At 41.6% G+C, this 26,316-nt stretch overlaps 1 protein-coding gene across 1 annotated transcript in view; it reads left to right on the forward strand.

The window, feature by feature from the left end:
• Positions 1 to 26,316, forward strand: part of ALK (anaplastic lymphoma receptor tyrosine kinase) — a 1,280,998-nt gene that overhangs the window by 200,440 nt on the left and 1,054,242 nt on the right. The gene's annotated exons all lie outside the window — the stretch shown is intronic.

The following is a 26,316-nucleotide window of genomic DNA, read 5'->3' on the forward strand; positions in this document are numbered from 1 at the left end:
CTCTTTCTATCATCCGTAGTCACTGTCCAACTCTCTGATGGATATGGAGATGAGTAAGATAGAGTCACTGAGCTTAAAGATATTTTAAAACTAGTGCTAGACAAATAATTAGTCAGAACATACATAGCTCATTCATTTGCTAAATATGTGATGAGCACTTACTATACCCAACCCTGATGCTGGCGATTTGAACTATCCTGATGGATGAGGACTCTCCTGGTGGCCCTTGCATTCATGGAGCCTATCATGCAGAAGTGCAGGTTAAGGGGGAAATAACTGAAAAACAACAACAATAAAAAGCAGAGGGTGTTCTAGGGTGTCATAGTCAGCATGCCTACTGTAAGCTACTTATTTGTGTGTGTTTGTATTGATTACATTTATTAGGTAGTAACTTATTCCTAGGAGAGATCTCAAGGTAAGAAATCAAATGTAATTGAGAATGCAGGAACGGAGATCAGGAGAGGCTTCAAGGAGGAGCACTTGGAAAAATCCTCTTGAAAAATCGGAGGTCAGTGGATAAGTACAGGATAGAACAGCGTAAACTCATGACGGTGGGAAAGCAGAGAACGTGCTCAAGCAGTACAGCTGTCTAGATATAGAGGAGAATATCCAACTTTGAGACTTAGCTGTTAAGCCAGACAGTAACTGTTTTATTAATGGTTTTTAAAGGATTAAAATCTACTGAGAAATGTTAGTATAGTATTATAAGCTTCTATAGGCTCTTCTGTTTGAGTCTCCAATCCTTACCATTTTGCTGTAATTTAAATCCCTATAATATGACTGACTTAATAACTAATTTTGAGTTATAGCAACCCTAAGTGGCGTATTAAAAGTAACTCACCAAGTTTTCTAAGCTTCAATCTACGTGGAAGTGGATATCCATGTCCCACAGAGCTGGTGAATGGGTTCCAACCATCAACTTTTCAATTGATGCTCAAAACTTCACTATTGTGCCACCAGGGCTCCTGAATCAGTATATTATGTATATGGAGTATGAAGGAGCTCTGGGGACTCAATGGTGAGAAGTTAGACGGCCAACCCAAATGCATGCAGTTTGAATCTACCACCTGCTCCACAGGAGAAAGAAGGGTGATTTCCCATGTGGTTTACTTCTCTGAAAACCATCTCTGGGTCTGCTATGGGTTGGCTCCAACTCAATGGTACATAAGAACAACATAGTAAATACACACACACACACACACACACACACACACACACACACACAATCTCTCTCTTTCTCTCTCTTCTATTTCTGTATAAAAAGAATATTTACATAATTCATAATACAGAAAATTTGTATATTTCATTTGTTGTTGTCTTAGACCATTTGAGAATAAATTGTGGACATCGCAGTCCTGAAATTGAACAAATAGGATTTTACTTGCATCTATACTTCCACATGGGGTGGGATCATTTTACTGCATTGAGGCTTGGTCCTCTGATCCCATATTCATCTTCCTGTACCGTGACCTCCACCCCAAGTCCCCTTGGAGGTCATTTTCTCTTCGCCTGCATCACATTCAGCCTTGAAATGAGCAATTCCTGGACATCCAGGTTGCTCAGAGGAAAGTTAAACAACTCCGAAGTTGTGCACAGACTCGGCTAGGTAGGAGCAGACAGGCCCATCTGTGCTTTCAGCTCTTATCTCAGGACCTAGAAGACAATTTCTGGGAGGCTCAGGAGAAAATGACATAAAATGAATCCATTCGGCTGTCAGAGATCATAATGAAATTGGAGAAGAGGTACAAAATCAATTCATTCTTATTGTAATTTTCAGGTTTCCATCTTCGCATTTGTTCAGATGCAGGTCTGATGCTCAGATTGGTCTTTGGAATATTTAAGGAGCTTTTTTGGTGCCTTAATGTTGGCTTATCAATTCCAGTAATTTTACCTCCCAGAGTGAAATTGGCTGCTAACATTTGGAGGAAATCTGTGCTGTATTTTCCCCTAAGTTTTGCTGATCGTCACCCACCAGGCTCCAGTAAATGTGCTTCTGGCTTATTAGGAAGACAGCTGGGGAGACTGGACACTTTATCACAAAGCTGCCAGTCGTTCCAGAAACTCCTTTCCAGCAGAGAGAGCCTTTGTGGGAGCGTGTATCTATTTTTCTCCCTGCATAATACCTTGGATCTCAAGTTTCGAGGAAGCCTTTCCATTTGACTGCTAGAATATAGGAGAAAATGCAGACCTGCAACAAGTTAGTCTTTTATTCTTCTTCGAATAGATGTTTGTGGGCTTCATAGCGAGATATAAGGAAGAGAGAGAAGAGCAGAAAGATAAGGTGACAGAGTTTGAAGACCGTTGTCAATCTAGACCTGCTTTCCTCATGCGGAGTAATATGTTAATCTATGTGCCTTTTATTACTGTTGTTAGGTGCTATTGAGTTGAGTATGACACTTAGCGATCCCATGATCACAAGATCTGAACCCTGTTCTATCCTGTGCCATCCTCACACTTCTGAGACCCAAGAGCCGGTTGCAGTAGTCACCATTTCAGTACGCCTAATTGAGGGTCTTCCTCTCCTTTGCCGACCCTCCACCCTTCCCAGCACCATGTCCCTCTCCAAGGAATAGCACCTCCTAGCAACATGTCCAAATTACGTGAGGTGAAGCCTCATCATTCTTGCCTCCAAAGAGCACTCCTCCTGCACTCTGTCCAAGACATATCAGTTTTTCTCTTGGCCATTGGTGGGATATTCAGTATTCTTCTCCAACACCACAGTTGAAAGGCATCAATTCTTCTATCATCACTATTCATTGTCCAGGTCTCAGATGTTTGCAAGTGTTTAGAAAGACTATGGCCTGATTCAAGTGCATATTAGTCCTCAAACTGACATCATTCCTTCTCAATAATTTAGAAGGGTCCCTGATGTGTCTTCTAGAAAAGTTTATTATTTTAATTATAAAAGCAATATATGTTGTTGTTAACTGCCTTTGAGTGGAGCATGACTTATAGCTACCCTATGAGCCAAAGGCCTGAAGTCCCTCTACAACTATTACATTTATAAAAGTTCATAGCATTTCTGGAGGCATGTTTTTTAGGAAGTGGATGCTACTCCTGCTTCCAATCCTGTCATAGTATGTATTGTTGTTACATGCCATTGAGTCACCTGTGATTTCTAGTGACCCTATGTACAGCAGCTCTGAACCCTTCCCTGTCCTGAGCCAGTCTCACTAATTATGACACACCAACCCCCAGCACCCCAGTTACTGTATCAACCCGTCTCATCCAGAGTCTCCCTCCCGTGCACTCCTTGTCCACCCTTCCAAGCATGATGTCCTTCCCCAAGGACCATTGTCTCCTGGCCACGTACCCAAAGTAAATGAGGCAGAGCTTCAAAATCCTAGCTTCCAAGGATGAAATCAAGGACTTGATTTCATCCTCTCCAAGACAGCCCAATTTGTTTTGTTGGCAGTATATGGTATGTTCAAGACTCTTCTCCAGAACCACAACTCGAAGGCATCTATTCTTCTTCTGTCATCCTTAGTTATTGTCCAACTCTCTGAAGCATAACAAGTAGTTGAGAAGACCATGGCCTGGATTAGGTGCACCTTTGTCTCTAGACTGACATCATTGCTCTTCAGCATTCTAGAGAGGTCCCTGGCAGCATATTTTCCCAGTACAATTTATCTTTTGACATCCTGACTGCTGATATTACAAGTGTTGATTGTGGATCCGAGCAAGCCATAATTGCTAACAATCTCAATCTTCTCCATCTAATATGGTGCTTCCAACTGGCCCAGTGGTGATATACATTATATCACTGTCGAAAAAGATGGGAAATCTCCTTACAGGCCATGTACGGCCTCTGAAAATTCCCTGAAGGTCAGGCAAGAGCTCTGATTCAACAGCAGTTGGTATGACTGGGAAGGGTTCAGAGCTGCTGTACATAGGATCGCTATGGGTCACAGGTGACTTGACGGCACATACCAACAACAACATATTATATTGGTTGTTTTTTTGTTTAAGCCACTTGTTTAGAGTCAACAAGATGCTGGAGAGGGCTTTTGTATTTGAAAGTCAGTTGTTACTGTATTTTGGAGGAACATTCTTCTAAGTGGTACAGTACTCTTCTGTTGATTTGCTGTACTGAGGTAGCATGGGTTTGCTGTGATGCAGAAACTGTGCCAGTGAGGTGTCAAATGCCATAACAGTTACCCATGGTGGACAGTGTTTGGTGGAGCTCCCAGTTTAAGACAGATTTTTAAGCAGGAGTGGCATTCACTTCCTAAACCATATGCCTTTGGAAACTTAGGAACTTTGAGAAATGACAATAGTTGCAGAAAGGCTTCAGGTCTTTTGTTCATAGGGTTCCTATGAGTTGTGTTTGACTTGATGGCAATCAACAACAACAGCAAAAACAAAAAATAATTTTTAGGCATTAAATAATAATTTATTCTGTTGTACATAGAGTAGCTGTGAGTTAGAACTGACTCAACAATGTGTAATAATAATAATTATTATTTATCTTGTGGATATATCAAGATGTACTTATTTATTATTTTGGGAAGCTAATTCAATTCCTGAATTTGTTTTTTTTAAAAGATTATAGCAACAAATATACAAAAAAATTAATGATTATATCAGATAATATTTTTGGAATAGAGTCTAAGAAGAAAAATTGCTGGGTCAAAAGGTAAGTATATTTAAAAAGCTATCTCTGTTTGCTTTCAGAATGATTTTCAGAATTCTCTGCTAGAACAATTTCCACTCCCACAATCCGTGTATGAGAATGTTTATCTCATTCATCATTTTCTAGACCTGAATATTAATTTTTTTTAAAAAAACCCTTTTACCTTGATAGGGAAAAAGTAGTGTTTACTTTGCAACTCTGCTTATAGTTAAGACTGATTTTGTGTGTGTGTGGATGTATTCGGAAATTTTTTGTTAACACCTGCAGTCTTTTTCCTCTTTTGTTTTTCTTTTATACTGGTTTACATAAAACGTTCATAAAGTTCATATATGTTTTCCCCCATCATATCTTTCCCCTTTCCTTTACTCATCCCTCCCTCCACCATTAAATTGTGTGACCCTATGATTAAGTGCCCCCCTCCCGACTTTGGGTCCTCATACTTGTTCTACAGTAGTTATCTTTATGAGACTGTGTTAGTTCACTTAGCATGATGCTCTCCAGTTCCTCCCATGCTAGGTAGTAATTTACAAAATCATTGCTCCTGCATGCTACATAGTATCCCATTGTGTGAATATGCCATTACATTTGCAGTCTTTTGACCTATCAGTCTTAACATTTTTCTAGGTTGTCTGAAAGATCTAAGGAGCCTGCTCTGTTTGTTGTAAAGTGTATCTAGTTAGAAAACTCACTTAACTTGTTGTCACTTAGTCAGAAAGGACCCATAGCTGACCTTCCAGTACATTTTCAGAGAATGTAAACAGCTTGGGGAAAGATTGTCCATCCTACTTCCACAAAACAACTAATGGATTCAAACTGCCTGCCTTTTAGTTGACAGCGTATGATCAAATATTCTTACTTTTCCTTCCTTCTTTTAATCTTTCTTTTCTTTGAAGAAATCTTCCTTTATCTAGAGATGCTTGAAAAACTAGTTTGTATTTCCACTGAGTTTTGTTACAGTTTGATTCTTTTACGTATACTTAACTTTATTCTATCTGATCTTATTGTGGTGGATAATTTGAAGTTCCAAGTGAATCTTTCCCAAATAGTTAGGGAGTAGTCCCAGTGGTTTTAATTGACTAACTCTACTTTCTATACCAAGCAGACATAATCTCTCTGCTGTCTGGTGAATGCTCATGTTTATCCAGGTCTGCCTTGCAGTCACCATTTCATCTCAGTGGTCTGTTTTTGTCCCAATAGCACCCTTTTTGAGGCTTAAAGCGTTATAACTTAATATCTGAGAATGCCATAATAAGATAATATTTCATCCCTCCATTAATTTGTTTTACTAAATATGTAAAAATAATTTTAATTCTTTATTATAATTCCATGTGTATGGGAAGGCGCCTAGTAAGGAGCTGAATTGACAACCCAAAAGCAGACAGTTCAAATCCCCCCAACTGCTCTAGGGCAAAAAAGATTGGAAACCTCTTCTCGTGCAATTTACTACTCCTGAAAGCCAACTGGATGGTTAGCAGTGAGCCAGTTCTGACTTGATGGCACATAACAACAACAACGTAGATGAAGAAGTGTATAATAATTTTGTCAAACTCCAAAGTGTTTTGATGGCACTTGTTTAAAGATATATTTTAATTCAGCCTTCTTCAAGGTTCCAAGTTAATTTTTCTTTTGTAAGTTCATGTTATGGTCAAAGCTGCTAATTCTTAAACATCCACAGTAAACATTAAATATCCATTTTTCACATCACTTGGTGCATCTCAAACTTGCCAGTTGTTTGGTTAGAACCCTGAAATGGCCTCGTGAGTAAGGGGTTGTGCAGCCAACTCGAAGGCACATGTCTTGAATCCATCAGCTGGTTCACGGGAGAAAGATGAGTAGTCTCCTCCCATGTGATTTATAGCCTCTGAAAACCCAATGGAGCATCAGCTATACGTTGGTTCTGACATAACAGTGCATAACAACAACAGTATTTTAGCTACTAATTGATTACTAATGGCAAAGGCCATCTCTGGTCTTACATTGGACCAAACATAAAAACCAGTTGAATGTAAATCAGTTAATGAATAAATGAATGAGATTACAGAAAAGCCATTAAAAGCAAGAGGTTCTCCTTAGTAACCCATTTTGTATAATATTTCATGAGTTCTTTGCTTTTCAGAGCTGCGTAATATTCCATTGTGTGAATATACCACAGCTTCTGTGTTCATTCATTTGTTGATGGGCACTTGGGTTGTTACCAACTCTCAGTCACAAAAAGACAAATACAGCATAATGCCACTGTTATAAAATAGGACTGACATGGGGGTTGGGGAAAACTAAGAAAAGAGGGATAATTAATGCATACGACATTGAACTAGATGAAAGAGAAAACTGTATAAAAGGAATACATGATTAGGTATTATTGATATGACAAGAGTCCGGAATAAGAGCTGCATAGTAAAGTGGTCTAGGGCAGCAGGGGTAGAGTGGGGGAACTGTGTAACAATGAAGGAACTTTTTTCCCAAAGAAAAAAGTGTTCTGGAGGTGGGGGTGTAGGGGACGCAGGGAGGAAAATGTGCAACAATGAAGGATTAAAAACCTGGGTTCTTTATAAACTTTCATTAAAATCTCATTTAAAAAAAAAAAAAAGAAGCATGGAGTCCCTAGTACCATCTGGATTGTCATGAGTTTTTCAAATGCTTTTAAGTCTGGTAACATCAACCAGTGATTCTTCACCTGTGGTACAGAGATAGGGAACACAATATTTAGTGAGTTGTGCCAGGAATTTTACTAAGTGCTTTTCATAAATAAATAAAGAAAACCCATGAAATTATTTTCCCAGAATCACACAAGTTATAAGTGGAGAAGATAGATAAGAATCCAGGGCTCTTCGACACCTTTATCATCAGCCTAGTTCTTCTCATTTAAGCAGCTTCACAGACATAATAGGCATGGAAAAGTTCCTAAAGAAGATAATTTCTCTTAATCCTACTTGAGTATATTAGAAATAACACAGATACAACATTTTAGGAATAGAGTCCCACTGAGGACTGGGGAAAGATCCACACTTATTGTCTTTCTCTCTGTTTTGAGGAAGTCGATGGTAGGTCTACAAAAAGGCCACAGAGATCTATTGATCTTTATTTGATGACAGAGGGTTCTTCATAAAGTAATTCTTCATTTAATCCTAGTTCGTGCCCATTGTGATTGCATGAACGCGTCTCATGGAGATTTGACCCAGCATCTAGTCTTAACAATAGCATTCTAGCTTTAATCTGCTTTCCTCTTCATTGCTCTCCATCCCGACTAGATAGTGTAATTACGGTAGATGCAGGGTTGTGAACTGTGGTTTACTCCCCCTTAAAAAAAATTGCATTAGTGTTGCTGTAATCATTCTTTAGCTGCATATATTAGAGATTCCTTCCCCAGAGCCCCAAACACTTTGCAAATATGATCTCATTAACCTGCACACCAATCCTCCATGGTAGGTCAGCTGTCTTGGCGGCATTTGGGAATTGAATTATGCAAAGAGAAAGTGGTCTTTTCTGAGTTACCAGCCAGCTGGGGATAGGATCAGGATTATCATGGCATTCTCTGACTATACAGGGCCACGTATATCACCTAGTCCCATATCTTTATTAAATAAAGAGGGAACCGACGCCCAGAGGGGACGTATAACCAAACTCAAAAGTTTTCCACCCCTCCTGTATGTTATTATGAGTTAGTGAGCTTTTCATTTTATATTCCCCCCATTTTAAATACCATTGCCAAAGCTCCATATGGATTTTATAAAAGTCACTGGGACTTTCCACCATCAGCGGTTGTAAATGTTTCTTTTTATTAAAAAAATTCACAGTGGTTTGCATACAAAGTTAATACACATTGTGTTTCCTATAATCATTCTTATCATTGTTGTTGTTGTTATGTGCCAGTCGAGTTGCTTGCGACTCATAGCGACCCTATGTACAACAGCCCTAAACCCTGCTCTGTCCTGTGCCAATCACACTGCCTCTGACATACCCATCCAGATTACCCCAGTTACTGAATCAATCCACCTCATAGAGGGCCTTCCCCTCCTGTGCTATCCCTCCACCCTCCCAAGCATGATGTTCCTCTCCAAGGACCAGTTCCTCCTTACAACATGTCCAAAGTATGTCAGACGAAGCCCCAGAATCATTGCCTCCAAGGAGTAGCCTGTTAACCCTCTCCAGGATGAATCTGTTTTCTTGGCAGTCAAGGGTACATTCAATACTCTTCTCCAGCACCACAGCTCAAAGGCATCAATTCTCCTTCTATCCTCCCTAGTCATTGTCCAACTCTCTGATGCATAACAAGTAATCGCAAAGACCATGGCCTGTATCAGACGCACCTTAGTCTCCAGAGACACACCGTTGCTCTTGAGTACTTTAGAGAGGTCCCTAACAGCACACTTTCCCATCGCAATACATTTTTTGATTTCCTGGCTGCTAGTGCCAAGAGTGTTGACCATGGAGCCATACAAACTGAAGCTGTGAACAATCTCAATCTCTTTGCCATCCTTTCTGATGCTGCCAGTTGGTCCAGTAGTGAGAATCTTTGTCTTCTTGACATTGAGCCTTAGTCCATACTGAAGACTGTAGTCCTTTCTTGATCCTCTGCAGCAAGTGCATGAGGTCCTCCTCAGTTTCAGCAAAGCAGGGTTGTGTCATCTGCATAACACAGATTGTTAATAGATCTTCCACCAATCCTGATACCACACTTCTCCTCGTAGAGCCCAGCCTCCCAGATAATCTGCTCTGCATACAAGTTGAAAAGGTATGGAGATAGGACACATCCCTGGCGTACACCCTTCCCAATTTTGAACCATGCAGTGATACCCTACTCTGTTCTGACTACTGCCTCTTGGTCCAAGTATAGGTTTTGAATTAGCACGATTAAATGTTCTGGGATTCCCATTCTTCTCAGAGTCGGCCAGTTTGTTATTATCCACGCGGTCAAATGCCTTTCCATAATCAATGAAACACAGATATACATTCTTCTGGTACTCTCTGCTTTCAGCTAAGATCTATCTAACATCAGCTACAATATCCCTAGTACCACGACCCCTTCTAAACCCAACCTGGACTTCTGGAAGTTCTCTGCTGATGTGCTGTTCCAGTCGTTTTTGGATAATCTTCAGTAGAATCTTGCTTGTATGTGAAATCAATGATATTGTTCTGTAGTTTCCACACTCAGTTGTGTCACCCTTCTTTGGAATGGGAACAAATATAGATCTCTTCCAGTCACTTGGCCAAGTGGTTGTTCTCCGGATCTCTTGGCACAACTTGGTGAGCACGTCCAGGGCAACATCTGTTAGCTGAAATACGTCAGTTGGTATACCATCTATTCCTGGGGACTTATTTTTTTGCTATTTCCTTCAAAGCAGCTTGAACTTCTTCCTTCATCACCATAGGCTCTTGCTCATATGTTATTTCATTAAATTCTTCTGTATCTGCCAATTCCTTTCAATACAATGACTCAGTATATTCCTTCCATCTTCTTTTAATACTTCCTGGATTATTTAATATTCTGCCTAAAGCATCCTTGATTATTATTATGTTTTATAAAATCAATCACCATTGAACTGTGCCCAGATTACCCTGCCTTTCCAGATCCCTGTCTGATCTTTCTTATTTTCTTTACACCCTCCTCAACCCACTAAATTGTGCAACCCTATGATTTCCCCAATGCCCACCCTCCATCCTCTGTTCTCATCTCTTTCCCCTTTAGATTCCTATACATGTTTTATTGTGGTTGTTGATGATGATGATTGCCTTTGAGTCAAGCATGATTCATAGCAACCCTATGAACAAAATCCTTGAAGCTCCTCTACAGCTATCGACATTTGTCGAAGTTTATAGGATTTCTAGAGACATGTTATTTAGGAAGTGAATGACACTCCTGCTTCCAATTTCATTACTTATCCTCTGTTTTTTATAATAATGATCCTATGCAGTATTTATCCTTATGAGACTGAATTAGTTCACTCACCATAATGCCCTCCAGTCTCTCCCAAGTAATTTATGTAGTAATTCTCTAAATTGTTGCTTCTGAGTGTTGTGTAGTATTCCATCATGTGAATGTTCCACAATTTCTCAATTCATTTGATTGTAGTTGAACATTTGCACTGTTTCTGAATAATTGCAATTGTGAATAACACTGCTATGACATTGATGTACAAATCTCCATTTGTGTCTCAGTTCTAATTTCCTTGGGATATATTCCTACGAGTGGAATATCTGAGTCATGTGGAATTTCTATGTTCATATTTTTTAGGAAATGCTAAACTGCCTTCCAGAGTGGTTGCACCAGTTTTAAATGTTTCTTGTGTGACTCTGAGAGCCTCGTGAGTGGTGTAAAAGGGTCAATGAAATCAAGAGCTAGAAAAAGTGAAAAGATTATAGTCAGCCTCATTGTTATACATTGTCAGGTTGGAATCAACTCATAACTGACCCTCAAGCAGCATTTTTGGGGCAACAAATTGTATGGAAGTAGATTGCCCATCTTTCTTCAGCAGAATAGCTGGTGGATTTGAACCACTTGCCTTTGATATTGCAGCGCAGTTGCTTAGGATGAGGTCACCAGAGATCCCTCATTAGCCTAGGGACACCTTGGAATAAATGCCTGGTGATCTACTTCTGAACATTCAGCAAATGACAGCTTATCAAACACAGTTTTATTCTAACACACATGGAGTCTCCATTAATCAAGGTGAACTCAATAGTGATTGACTATGTGATTCTACAAATAGGTCTGTCTTGGACAGGGTGAAACTAAGTTTCCCCTTGGAGGCTAGGATTTTGAAGTTCCATCTCACATACTTTGGGCATGTGACCAGGAGAGACCAGTCTTTGGGGAAGGACGTCATGCTTGGAAGGGTGGAGTGACAGCGCAGGAAAGGAAGACCCTGGATGAGATGGATTGACACAGTGACTGGAGCGATGGGGGTTGGTGTGTCAGAGTCAGTGAGACTGGCTCAGGACAGGGCAGGCTTCAGAGCTGCTATACATAGGGTCACTATGGGTTGCATTCAATTCGACGGCACATAACAACAACAGCTAAGTATCCAGGCTTGAGACTTAGCTGCTCAACTGAAGCCCTAGTAGGAGGAACCTTGTCAATTATGAGCTCTATTTCCCTCTTTCTTACAGTTTCATTTATTGCAGAAAAGTCCTTGGGCCCTACCACTTCTTTCTTTCATTTGAAAATAATTGGGATAGTTTCTTGGCTTTGTACTTCATTTCCTCAGCTGTTGTGGTTATATACTGTCAAGTCAAAACCGACTTCTAGCTTCCCGTGCCCCCACCTCACACAGTGGGCTTTTAGAAGCTGAGACTCTCACATGGGGGGAGATTACATATCTCTCTCTTACAGAGCAGCTGGTGGATTGGAACTGAAACACATACCTTTGGACTGAAAGAGAAACTCCTTACCAGTAAGCCACCAGAGCTCCCTACATTTCACCAGCAGGGCAACGGAAAGCTGGGGCAGCTCGATGCTGGGGACACTGTGTGATTCTGCCAAGACAGACAGTCAACCAGCCTGTCCATGGAATTAATTCAGTCAACCAAGTCGGTTGGCTGCCTGAGCCATTGCTGATAAAATAGTCGTTCTGATTGACCAAATATGGACATTACTTTTCTAGATCCTGCCTTTTACAGGGAGATGTGATGATATTTATTTTCAATTATAAATTCAGTACTAGGGAACACAGATTCTAAGCATCTGGAAGAGAATAAATGACATCATATCCTCAGGGACTAAAAGGATTACCGATTGTAGGATCATCCTTGTGTTTGGCCTGTAATAACTGCTCAGTATGTTGTTGTTGTTATGTGCCATCAAGTTGCTTGCAACTCATAGCGACCCTATGTACAACAGCCCTAAACTCTGCTCTGTCCTGTGCCAATCGCACTGCCTCTGACACTCCCATCCCAATTATCCCAGTCACTGAATCAATCCACCTCATAGAGGGCCTTCCCCTCCTGCACTGTCCCTCCACCCTCCCAAGCATGATGTCCCTCTCTAAGGACCGGTCTCTCCTCACAACATGTCCAAAGTATGTTAGACGGAGCGTCAGAATCTTTGCCTCCAAGGAGCCACCCGGTTTAACCCTTTCCAGGACAAATCTGTTTGTTTTCCTAGCAGTCCATGGTATTCTCAATACTCTTCTCCAGCACCAAAGCTCAAAGGCATCAATTCTCCTTCTATCCTCCTTGGTCATTGTCCAACTCTCTGATGCATAACAAGTGATTGCGAAGACCACGGCCTGTATCAGACGCACCTTAGTCTCCAGAGAGACACCATTGCTCTTCAGTACTTTGGAGAGGTCCCTAACAGCAGACTATCCCATGGCAATGCGCCTTTTAATTTCCTGGCTGCTGGTGTTCTGCTCAGTATGTATTTGAAAAAAGAGAGAACAAACACAACAACAAAAAAAAACCCTGTTGCCATAGAATTAACTCTTCTGTAGGGGGACCCATATGTGTGAGGACAGAACGCTGCTCTGTGAGCTTTTCAGTGGCTGTGTTTCTGGAGCTACATCACCAGGCCTCTCTTCCAAGGTGTCTCTGAGTGGACAGGAACCTTCAATCTTTCCGTTAACAGCTGAGTGTACATTAAAAGTATGCATTCCTCAGAGACTCCAAGTGCCCAGTAAACGATAGCAACTACTGTGTTCACATTGCCTCGGGATATTGAAATGACCTATATCTTGACAGGTACGGGTGTGCGTACATGCCTGTATATATAGAGTGTGACAGTACAGTATGTGGTTTTAGACTTGGCTGAAGTTGAGAGTGGGAGGAAGAAATAGCAGGTCTAGTAACTCCTTTGTAGTCAGTAAAAAGTAACAATACAGAAAGTGTCTTTGGCTGGAAACCTAAAAACCCGTAAACAACTTAAAACTGTATCTGTATAAGCAAGTGAGACTATGTTTCAGGCTTTAGAGACAGAGCTGTGATGCATACTATAACTCCTGAAATTAAAGCCCCTTAGCCCTGGAGTCGGAAACCATCCTTATCACCCACTATCTAGCCTGCTCCTTTCAGTTCTCTTATTTCTAACTCTGAGTCTGTCAAATTGAGGTCCTGCTTTTGAGTTTGTGCTCACTCAGTGTCCTGCCCCTGAGATATTCAGGACCCTTTCACTAATATGTCAACCCAAAGGCATCAGTTCTTCTTCTGACATCTGTCTTCTTTGCCAATTGTTGACTGCTAGCAAACAGATATTTCTTGGAAAAGGTGAAACCAGAATGCTCCTTGGATATAAAGGTAGTAAAGCTTTGTCTCACATACTTTGGACATATTGCAAGGAGAGGCTATTTCTTATAGAGGGTGTCTTTCTTGGAAAAGTGGAGGGATGGCAAAAGGCAGGAAGATCTCCAACAAGCTGTGTTGACACGGTGACTGCAGCAATGGGCTCAAGTGTGTCAGACTCTGAGAATGGCACAGAATAGGGAAGGGTTCAGATTTGTTGTTCCTAGGGTTGCTATGAGTTGTGCTTGACTTGACAATACCTAACAACAAGCAACAGCAGCAACTTTTCTCTATAAATGTAATCTTTCTTGATTGCCTACCTGTTTTCACTGTCTTCTGTTCAGGCTGGATTACTGAGATTTCAACTTTGCAAGGCTGGTGACTTCTACGACATTACTCAGACAATAACAATAGAATGAGAGGAGAATGTTTGATCCTGATCCCATGGCAGGCTGTGAAAGTTTGCCTCCCTGATCTTAGTAAGTAGGCTTCTTCCTGCCTTTGACCAGGAGTGTGACGTCACGTTCATTCATCCACTGGAACACCCTTTCACCGCCTCCCGTCCCTGAACTCTAGCCCTTCTGTGAGAAACCTGTAATGACAGGTGCCGTGGTTACATGAGCAGCTCATGAGCGATGTCACTGAGGAAGTCAGCAGGTTAAAACCTGAAGTCAGATGGCTTAATAACTCAAAGCCACTCCCTTTGTTGTTCATTAAGACAGGCCACAGACTAAAGACCAGGCAAAGGTTAAGAGGCAGATCTCTCCTCAACCACAATCACTGCTTGTTTTCTAGAAAACTCCTCTTGTCTTCATGGAAATCTGTAATGCCTGCAGTAAATGATAATGTGTTTACATTCCTGTAACTCTGGGGACTAAGCCCCAACCAATATTTTCAGACCAAATACTTTCAATCAAGGCATAGATTCTAAACTAGGTCCAAAGGGATGAGTGTTTGCAGTGAGTACAGAGGAGGGTAATTGGTGATTTTTATTCTATTAGTTTCTTTGCTCCAGGGTGCCACTACCCATTTGGATTCACCCACCCTTTCAGCATCATCCCCCCCTTCACCCAGACAATCACTCAAGCCATCTCCTTTATTGAATCCACACTCACGGCTCCGTGCGTTTGTACTTGTTCTTTGTCTCTGAAATGTCCTTTCCTCATTTTCTTCCTGTCTAATTATCATCATTTTAAGACTGTGCTGTTTGATGACAGGTGAATGAAAGACATGAGTACAGAGCATAGTGCAAATTATGTAGAGAAGCAGAGGGCTGGACTTATGGTTAACAGCCACTTATTGTGATTGTGTCAGGACCAACTCATAGCTGCCCCTCCAGCGAGTTTTCTTAGGCTGAAAAATGCATGGGAGGAGATTGCCCATCTTTTTCTCAAGGAGCCGTTGGTTGATTCTAACCACTGGAGAGCTGGGTTACCAGTGCAACTCCCTATGGACTTTGTCAACAGATGGGGGCTGAGTCTCGTAACTCTAGGAGAGATAGGTTCTCCTTACTCCTAATTCCTACTCCTCTTTCAAAATTTGACACCAACTACCCTTTTGTAAAGCCTTTTCTGAGCTCTGCTCCTCCTCTGTGTCTACCTTTTGTGTATGTACCTCCAATGAACTGCTAATCAGAACCCTGTGAGCTGTGTGTCATTTAGTTTCACATACATGATGTGGACAGTGTGCACTCAGTATATGTTGCAGCACAAAGGAATACATTTGTGTACAAAGTGCCAAACATGGAGCCTTGCATATTTCCATCGATTGCTTCTGGCTCAGTCATAGGGAAGCCCTAAGTGACTTGAAGAAAGGGACCCTGATCAATTTATCTTATTATTTTCCACCCAGCACCTTGCAACATGTCTGGTAAATAGTAGATTTACAATATACATTTTTCTGGACTAATGTTCATAGACTTAGAAGGCTATGCGTCTTCTCTAAAAAAAGTGATATTTGCTTGGGTGAGATTGAATCTGATTAAGAATTTGCAGGAAATTAGACTTTAGGAGCCTTTCTTTCTGTTCATTGAATTGCTATCACCTGAGGAAATCCTCCACGGCTTTGTTCAAACTCAGTAGGCTGACAGAGTAAGAGACAAATTTGCATTTGCTTTTCGTGGGATCCTTGGGTTCCCATTCCTGAGACTCTGACTCCTTCTGGCCTTGGGCTGTGTCTTGTTCACTTTGAACTCTAGTCCAGTGTCTGGTACACAATCAATACTTTGTAAATGTTTCTTGAATAACCACTTGGCAATCTCTGCCTCTCTCAGAAGGTTCCTCGGTAGCTCAGGAGTTAAAGGGATGGCCTGCGGGCTGAGAAGTTCCCTGGTTTGAAACCAGATGTCACTCTGCTAGGGAACTATGCAACCATCTGTGTTTATAAAGACTACAGCCTTGGCAGCCCAATTGGGCAGCTTTCCTCTGTCGTTTAGGATTGTTATACATAGTCATCTCAGGGGCAATGGGCTTGGCTGAGTTCTACCCTTTTTAGAAAAGCTCTCTAGTCTGATCTCTCTTAATTCACATAAGAGTTGAGCATCAATGACTATGAATATCTTTTGTTCTATTGGCAAAGTCATTTTTCCAAGTGCAATGTACTTGACTTTGGATTGTCCTTTAAAAAGAATCCCTAAGGAATTGCTTCAGGAGAATGGTATAAGGCGGTTTCATTTTCGAACTTCCAGAGATTGTCATTTGTGTTGGTTTGTGGGTAAAGATCCGGACTGGGGGAGAAGCCTTTGTCTTTTGCCGTTTGGCAACAGCTTCAGATAATGTAAGGGAATAAAAGATTGAAAACACACAAAAAGGTGGGGGGAAGCCCACATACCTAATGTAGGTAAAGAAAATGAATATGAAAAAACTTCTCCTAGGGACATAAAAATCGGTCACACTCATCATTAAGAAAGTGGAGCATCAATCATTCTCAGTCTCATTTTATTTTTCACTCTGTGTGAGAGTGAAGGCGCAAGTGGAAATGACAATGGTGAATAACTTCTAAAAGCCACTTTATCCAGGAACAGTGAATAAGAAAGATATTTAGTTCCAACCTTGCTGATAAGGTACCAAAAAAAAATCATCTAGCAACTCAAAACCATTTCTCCCTGAGGAGGATGAAATCTCTCTGAAACCTCTCTGACACTTCCTGAAATCAAGGTGATGAAAGATGGGTGCAGCCAGGACCCACAATGAAGGCTGAAGCTGGGCACGGTGGGCAGACCGTGAAGGTGGGGGCCAGTGACGGTTCAGGGCATTAGTGCACAGTAAATTCATTTGCCTGCTCCAAGAATCATTTCCCGCCCCATCTGATTTCTTGCAGGGTCTTTCGCTCCTGACCTGCACGAATCTGCATTGCTTTGCTTCTTGTTTTACACATTTTCACAAGTCACGTGGACTCACACCTGTGTAACTCTCTTCCATTAATCCAAGGCTGTGTGAAAGGTTGTGGACAAATGGAACTTTTGTAAATCTAATCATCTTTCCAATGGACTCGGGAGCTTTTCAATTTAACAGAAGCCAGGCTTGAGTCTTTGGCAAAAATTAAAGTGGGAAGGGGTGGGGGGAGGACATTAGCAATCTCATTCACATACCATGTTGTCTACCCTGAAAGGTGATTTTTAAAAATATTTTCTTAAAGCTGAGTCTGACATTCTTGGAACAACAAATAGGTGTGTGCAGTTCGTAAGACACCAGCCCATCAGAGGGTGTCCTGGTCAGAATGCTCAGGACTCCCCACTCCTGTCACTTACTACCAGGAAGCACCTGCACCCCCCCCAAAAGGCAGAACCTTCATTTGCTTGGAGGTAACACCTTGTACATGCACCCAGGTTTTCTGCTGTGCTGAGAGAGACATGAAACTGGCAGGGCCCATGCCTAAATTGTGAGGAATCTATGGCAGAGTCTGTACTCACCTTTCTTCCTTAGGGAGGTCTGGTGGCCTAGTACCAAGAACCTGCACTACAATCCTGAAGGCTCATGGTTCAAGGCCACCAGCTTCTGTGCGGAAGAAGAAGAGAGACGGTCCTGCTGAGTGATTTACTGCCTCTGAAAACCCTCTGGAAGGTCAGCTATGGATGGGTTCTGGCTCTGTGGTGCACAACAAAAACAAGGCAATGCTTATATGTTTTCTTGCTCACCTATTTCTTAGTAGTATAATCCTCCAAAAATATGATACTCCTCAAGGATTGACAGCATTTTCACTTTGATCATCCTTTCTAGGGCAGCTGTTGTTAATACACTTTCATGTCAGAATTGACCCTCCAGCAGATATTTAGAGGCTGTAAATTGCACCGAAAGAGATTGCACATCTTTATCCTAAGAGCCAGGGAGGTACCACGTTTAGGATATCAGTGTAATTTTCTATGCAACAGACCACCAAGGCCCCCTCGTCCCCAAAACAGATATTAAAACTAATATCTGAGAGCATTCCGAGCAGAACACTGATGGGCTACAAACTGCAGACACCGATTCATTGCTTCAGGAATGACAGACTCAGCATTAAGATTGATTTTTTTCCTTTTTTTCTTCTTAAGCTGTATTTTTTTAATAATTTTTTATTATTTATTTTAATAGACATTTACAGAGGTTTTGGATTTCCATTCATTCATTGCCGCACTTTTATCCTTGTCCACCCCTCCCTAATGAGCATTTACAGAGATTTTGGATTTCCATTCATTCATTGCTGCACTTCTCTCCCCGCCCAGCCCTCCCCCCAACCCCAGTTTGCTCCTCTCTTTCAAAAGTGAAAGAAACACTCCTTCCCTGGTACACAATCCCCCCGCACCTCTCCCGCCTCCCCAAGTACATTCCACTATGCAACCTTAATTGTGGACTCTTGTGATAACCATAATACCCTATCATACATCGCTTTTAAATTATTCACTCCCTCATCTGTTTCAGTGCAGTATACACAATCTTGATTTTTTTTTAAAAATCTACTTTTCAGGGTCAAAAAACTGGTGGCTTTGTGGGTGAGGAGTTAAGCTGCCAACCCAGTGGCAGGAGAACCCAACATCTTCTCTGAGGGAGAAAGATGGGCAGTCACCTCCCATGAATTTAGAGCCTTTAAAAATCCACTGGAGGGTCAACTATGAGTGGGTTCCAACTGGATGGAACAGAACAACAACAATATCATAAAACCGTGAATGTTGCAAGAAAGAAGCTTATTACCTGGTAATAAGATGCTGAGTAAACAGAAGTTGTTTGTAATGCTTGTTAGCACTGTGGCTGGCTTTGCCTGGACTTCATAGTACCCTCACTGCTTATTTTATCTACCCTTCAATCTTCTCTTATTGTATGCCTCTCATTGTTGCCTGTTCTATGTGGTCCTCAGCCCACTCCTTGTCTCTTCATGTCCTTCAGTTTCTTTTATTCATCTCCAGTTATCTGGCATGCATCGTGCACACATACACACATACACACACACAGAGAGAGAGAGAGACAGACAGACAGACAGAGAGAATCAGGGTGGGGCAGTAAATGCTGGCCATAAACATAAATTAATATTAAAAATTTCTCTTTCTAGTTTTCATTAAAAAAATCACAAAATTTTAAAGCTATAGGAACCCTTGAAGACACTTAGATCCAGCTCCTTGTATTAAATGAGACAACGGAAGCCCAGCGAGGCTGCCATTTACAAGAGGTCACCTGGTTAGTGGAACCCTGGGGAACCCAGGATAAAACTGCGTGTACTACCTGTTCTATTATGCTTCTCTCTCCCTGCCCGCGACAATGTGAGGGAGCTTCTGTCCCCAGGGAGCCTGGTGAGGACAGGGATGTTATAGCTCTCAGTCTCCCCAAAGTGCGCTGTTTTCCGCTTTCCTTCCTAACCCCTCAGGAGCGTTTTCTATTTCAAAGCTCTTTGATGAGCTAAACCAGCTCATCTCCTGGGGCAGGAAAAACTCAGCTGAGATTTCTTGTGAAATTCTCTTGTTGTTATACTGAGGATATTTTTAACTTTTTTTTTTCTTCAATCATAAGAAAATCTACAATTGCTCAGCATGGATAGTACATAATGAATGAATCATAGTGGGCCTTTGATCTAATTTTTGTGTGCATCTGCTCTCTCAATAATAAATGGGCTTTTGTTAGGAGAGGTTGACACTTAGTGGGTTGGCGTATTACTGATCTGTGGCAAGTAGGGAGCAGGCTGCCAGTTCTTTCTCTTCTCTTCATCGTCTAGCAAAAACTGTGACTTGACACATAATTGAGCATTGTTACTTAGGCCCTTTCAATATTCCCGGCAATGAAGAAAGAGAAAATTAAGTTTCATCTAAGAGACTGGCATCCAAACGGAATTGTTAGGTGACAATTGAGCATCCTCGTGCCTGATATAGTCCATCCCAAAGGAGAGAAGAACTATCGATTCTGATGCTGATAAAAGAAGGAAAGGAGGAAAGAGAGAGAAACATCCCCGAGAAAAAGGTAAGGGGAAATAGGGAGACTACAATGCAGGCGACTGCCTGTAAGTCATGTGCAGGCCCAGATTTCTGAATCATGACAAGTGCCATGTGCTGGCTCGGATTTCTTTGAATTAGCTGGAAATGAAGGCTCATACTTCCACCATTGGAGGCAGCAGGACTGCCATTAAAGAAAGCTGTTTGGAGTACTATTAAGGAACAGTTGAATGATTTCCACATGGGCCACTCTATGCAGAGTGTGGTTGGAGGGCACCGGGCACCGCTACCTGGAGGTACAGGTGTGGATGAAAACTGGCATCAACATGTCAAGGAGGCTCGTCTGTCCATGCTCTGGAAAAGGTTACTGGAGAGGCAAAAGCACACAGAAGGCTGGCTCTGGGGAGTGCAGGTCACCCGTTCAGTTCAAACCCTAACTGCTGGAAATTGTTCCTGTTTGATGGCTGATGGGAAATTAGTTCCTGGCTTTCAGTCAGCTTCCTAAAAGTGTTCACTGTAATTGGCCTTGCTTCCTGGAAGACTGACAGAGGCTGGGAAGGGCAGCAGATGTAGACAATTCTGATGGGGGGCAGGGGGCCCTGCTGAAAGGGTAAGGTAGTAAATGCTGATCAGACACTGAGAGGAAAAGGCACCGTGATGTGGGGAGGTGAGTGTGGGAGAGGGCTCCTGAGGGAGAGAAAAAAAAAATCCTTTATTCCTTAGAGAAGAAGCCTGAGGCCAAGCAGAAGGCAGACTAGCGTGGGAATAGAGATAAGAGCAGGAAGGTAGGCCAAGTCAGTCCCTTGGAGAAACTCATGCCTGGTCGTAGCAAGCACACGCCTTTCTCTGGAACCCACAGAGTTGATCCCCTTGTTCTGAGTCATCTCTACTTCCTTTTTTTCAACTCAGGCAGGAGTATATGGTTTGTGGGTTTGTGAGGTATTGTCAGAATCTTGAGCCCTTTCATAAACCACTCAGTCCATTTTAACTTACAACAACCAATGGGCTACAGAGTAGAACTATCCCATCAGGTTTTCTTGGCTGTACCCTTTACAGAAATTGATTGTGGAGCTGTTCTTTCCATGGTGTTAAGTGGTTGGAACCACCAATCTTTGTGTTAGTACTAGTCAAGTGCAGACCATTGTGCCCTTTATGTCCTCAGAAGCTCTCTGAAGAATAGCGTATAGCTGGACTCTAGCAAAGCAAATGCATTGGGCCTTGGGTTTCAACCACTTTTCTTTGTTCTTTTTTCTGTTGTCATTCCTTTCCTGAGGCAATGAATGAGGAAGAGGCAGTTTTACAAGGTTAAGAATTGTTGTTGATTGCTCATAGCAACCCTATGAACAAAAGACCTGAAGTCTTTCTGTAACTATCGTTGTTTCTCAAAGTTCATACAGTTTCCAGAGGCATGTTGTGTAGGAAGTGGATGCCACTCCTGCTTCCAAACCTAGCTTAATTCCGGAGCTCCACCAAACACTGTCCACCATGGGCAACCATTATGGCACTGGGCACCCCAATGGCACAGAGTTCAGCATCATCGCAACCCTAAGTTACCTCAGTACAACAAACTGACAGATTGGTAAGAAGAATTACATGGAACAAAATGTGTATCAGTTAGTATCTACAACTCTTCACTTGCTGTGTATGTTGTTCCTCTGAGTTTTATCCTACTCCCAGATTTTTTAAGCCCATGGCCAGATCAGCTAGTGGACACACCTGTGGGTGCACCAACTTTTCCCCACAAAACAAACTTTTTAATTTCCTCTTGTAGGTGACTCGCAAATCCAAACATCCTTATGCCTCTGTCTTCAGGGAGACAGGGAACAAAGGAAAGAGCTCAGGAGAACTTGGACTGAAGGTGTCCATTCCACTTTCCAGCCTTTATAAAAACAAAGCAAAACAAAACAAAACAAAAAACAACTCAGGAGTTGAAGGAAATAAGCCTAGAAGTTGTAGTCACAGGAATGTAAGATGAAAGAAGGAAAAGGTCCATAAATCTCACACTCATCATTGTTGTTCTGTATCATAGTGACATTTTTCTATGTTGTAATGGCTATTAATTACTGTTTAGTTGTCCCTGAGACATGGCGACCCCAGGCAAAACCAGTCAAGACTGAACTATCGTGATCCACAGAATTGTTTCTGAATAGTTATTGAAAGTAGATTACCAAACCTTTCTTTCTATTCTGGCTTAATCTAGCTGCTCTATTGAAACCCATTCAGCATCAGAGAAACACACACTTCCCTTACACATGATTCGTTCACCTGCACTGCATTTCTGAGAACGGAATCTATCTGGGTCTCCAACAGAGAAGACAAGAATTCTACTGCTTAACTACTGACACCCCCATCACTTTTCTCTTGATTGTTGTTGGTAGGTGCCATCAAGTACGACTCAGAGAAGTCCCGTTAACAACAGATCTGAACCCTGTCCTATCCTGTGCCATCCTCACAATGTCAGACACAGTCAAGCCCATTGCTGCAGTCACTGTGTCAATCCGCCTGGTCAAGCTCTTCCTGTCCTTTGTTTCCCCTCCACCTTCCCAAGCATGATGCCCGTCTCCAAGGAATAGCCTCTCCTATACACATGGCCAAAGTATGTGAATGCCTCCAGGCAGCACACAGGCTGAACTTTTTCCCAAAATATATTTGTTTGTTCTCTTGACAGTCCATAAGATGTTCAGTGCTTGTTACCAAAACCACAGTTCAGAGGGATCAATTCTTCTGTCATCCTTGTTGTTGCTAGGTGTCATCGAGTTGAGTACGATTCATAGTGATTCTATGAACCAAAGATCTGAACCATGTTTTACCCTGTGACATCCTCACATTTCCTGACACACAAAAGCCCATTGCAGCAGCCACCGTGTCAGTGTACCTGGTTGAGGGTCTTCTCTCCTTCACCAACCCTCCACTTTTTTCAGCATCATGTCATTCTCCAAGGAATAGCCCTTCCTAGCCACATGTCCACAGTATCTTTCATACTTACTTAGATTGTTATTGCTATTTTTTTATTTTATATATTATAATGGTTTGATGTCACCTTGCACATGATCTGTTTTTATAGTATTTGCTGTTGCAGCTGTGTGATTGTGGAAATGCTTTCTCTCAGGGCAATGCCCTGACTCCTGAAGATGAAAGTTTGGTTTCTGAAATGCTTACAGGTAGAGGGTTACTGATATTTCTATCCACTGGCCCAGGAGAAGCTCAATGAGTTACGCTGCTCTTAGAACAGAGAGGTTTGTGGAAAACGTAAAAATTATGTGCAGTTCTTTGAGGAGATTTCTTCATCTTGGGAAAACAAAGTTGGCGTTCTCTAGAACCCAAATCTGCTAACAAGTGAAAACAGCTATGGTGGATTTTAAGCAGTTTCACACTTAGTATTTTTAGTAGCACGTGGTGACTCTTAGGATTCTCTCTTTTTCTGTAAGTGATGCTTAGCTAACTGGATATATTAGCTCTGCTATTCAAACGACATTTAAATGTCCAGAAAGTCACCAAAGGCCATTTTGCTGAATAGGTTAAAAAAAAAAAAGGACCTTAAAAATTAGAATTCTGGCTTCAATAGAATGATAAGGCTAAAGCTTAGTCAATGGAAAAAGATACTAGATGCATTTGAATAATGCTTTTGCCGGCATCACCCGTCTTGACCAGCATGGTCCTTCTCCAAGGACCCTTCCCCGTCAGTTAAATGTAGTGTTCGGACCCCTTGGGCTGTCCAGGGATTAACTTTCCCATCTGGTTTCTTTCTATGTGTTCCTGACTCTGCTTGACCTTGTCATGTTGCAGTTAGACCCAATCAATAGTCTTTTTTACATAAGCTTTGCCCTTTCAAAACCAGCCCTAAGCACTTTTGCATTCCTTTCCTGCTTGAAAAGTTCAGTTTGTTCTATGCTCCATTCTAAAAATACTAGCATGGGAGTGGGAGACCTCAGCCATGAAGTTCAAAGCTGTTCTGGTAAGTGAGGGTCTCTGGATTCGACAATGAGGGTCTCTGGATATGACAATGAGCTCAATTGGGATGATTCATTCTCTTCAAGCCTTCATCAAACAACGTCCGTGAAAGACAGAGGTGCAAAGTCACCTGACAATCTCCACTCAGTGCACAATGCTCAGAAGATTAACCAGACACCAAACTCCGGAAAAGTGTTGAGACGCCAAGCAGACATGTCACAGTGACAAGTGTTTTGTTTTCTCTCTTTTCAAGATAGATGCATTGTGTAGGCAGCTTTGATTACAAGGTGATTGATAATCTTCAATGTGGTTCTTTTTTTTAAATGCATATGTAAGAGATCAAGAATCAATTCCCTTTGTCTTCAAGGTTAGGATGCTTGCCCCACAACTGATGCTGATCATTTGGTTCTCAACTTTCCCCAGATCAAGGAGTCTTATTCAAAAGTGATATACACAAAAGACCAGTTCTTGGTGTGAGTGAAATGATATGCTTTTCCCCTTTGCTTGTAATTCTCCCAAAGTGGATCGCAGAAGCTTATTGTCTGTTTTTATTCAAGTGTCCTTGGAGGATGAAGGCACAATGAGAAACATACTGTTCAACCACTGAGCTTTTTATACTTTATCTGATTCTTCAGTCTAATTAAAGTTATCTTCTATACTTGATTGGTTTTTAAAGCCCAATATTTGATAATTAAATCTCCTTTGTTCTAACAATTGCATAGTACATTTCTGAGCGATTTAGCACAAGATATATTATCTACAGAACCAAGGATTGGCTTTCTTTGGAAGTTGTTTTTGCATGATATAATGTCTAAATCCTCTCTAAACACCCACAAAGAATATGCAGATGAAACTGCATAGAGTCAACTCTGGAGTCCATAGAGCTGATATTAAGAGACCCTATTTCATTCTCAATAAAGCCATTCTCCATGTGCCTCTCAAAACCTTTAAAGATGCTCTTCTTTTCACCTATGTCCATTGAATTATAAAAGCCCCTGTCTGGTATATACAGTTAAGGTTGATGGTCTGAATGCATCCAGAAGTGCCTCAGAAGAAAAATCTACTTCCAATGAATCACTGAAAATATTTTGAGGTCACTTTAAGTTGGAATGAAGTCCACATCAACTTGTTTTTGTTTTATTGCTTTAGTGAGTCATACTCACAAGTGGCTTGAATGATACAGTTAGGACTCCACTACAGCAATGAGAGTTTAGCCTAGTCAGTCCAGACTCTATGCAAATATCCCCTGGTCTACCAGTACTTAGGAACACATGGTGTTCCTAAATGTGACCTGCTAAGAAATCAGGAATGCATGTTCACTATTTGTTTTACCTAGGAGCCAAGTATAATCACATGTTTTTTGCATTGGGTTCCCTCAGATAGGAAGATCATAGTGATGGGAGATATGCCAGTACCACAGTGATAACCTACCTCCCAGATTGCCTTAGATTACCATCATTGTATATGCCATTGTGTCAGAGCCAATTGATAGCTGACACTCCAGTGGGTGTTCAGAGGCCATAAACCATACAGGAAGAGATTGCCCATCATTTTCCTACAGAGCAGCTTGTAGATTCAAACCAAATGCCTTTGGGTTGACAATGCAATTAATTACCACTAAAGCTTGAGATCTGTTTGTCGTAGATTGTTGTTGTAGTTGTGCCATTGAGTCGAGTATAACTCAGAGCGAGCCTATGACAATGTACCTGTCCTATCCTATGCCATCCTCACTCCCTCTGATACACTTGAGCCTATTGCTGCAGTCTTCATCTCAATCCATCTTCACTGGCATCTTCCTCTTTTTTGCTGGCCCTCCAACCTTCCAAGCATAATAAACTATTCTGAGGAATAGCCTCTCCTAGCAAAGGATGAGAGATGGAGTTTTATCATCCTTGCTTCCAAGGAGCACTCTGGCTGAACCTTTTCCAAGATGGATTCATCAATGTTGTTGTTGTTGTTGTTGTTGTTGCTGCTGTTGTTATTATGTGCAATTGAGTCATCATAGTGACCCTATGTACAACAGCCCTTAACTCTGCTCTGTCCTGTGCCAATCTCACTGTCTCTGACACACTCACCCCGATTACCCCAGCCACTGAATCAATCCACCTTATAGAGGGTCTTTCCC

Source organism: Elephantulus edwardii, unplaced genomic scaffold (assembly GCF_000299155.1).
Source record: "Elephantulus edwardii isolate Elephantulus edwardi_28Jun2011 unplaced genomic scaffold, EleEdw1.0 scaffold00009, whole genome shotgun sequence".
Lineage (NCBI taxonomy): Eukaryota > Metazoa > Chordata > Mammalia > Macroscelidea > Macroscelididae > Elephantulus > Elephantulus edwardii.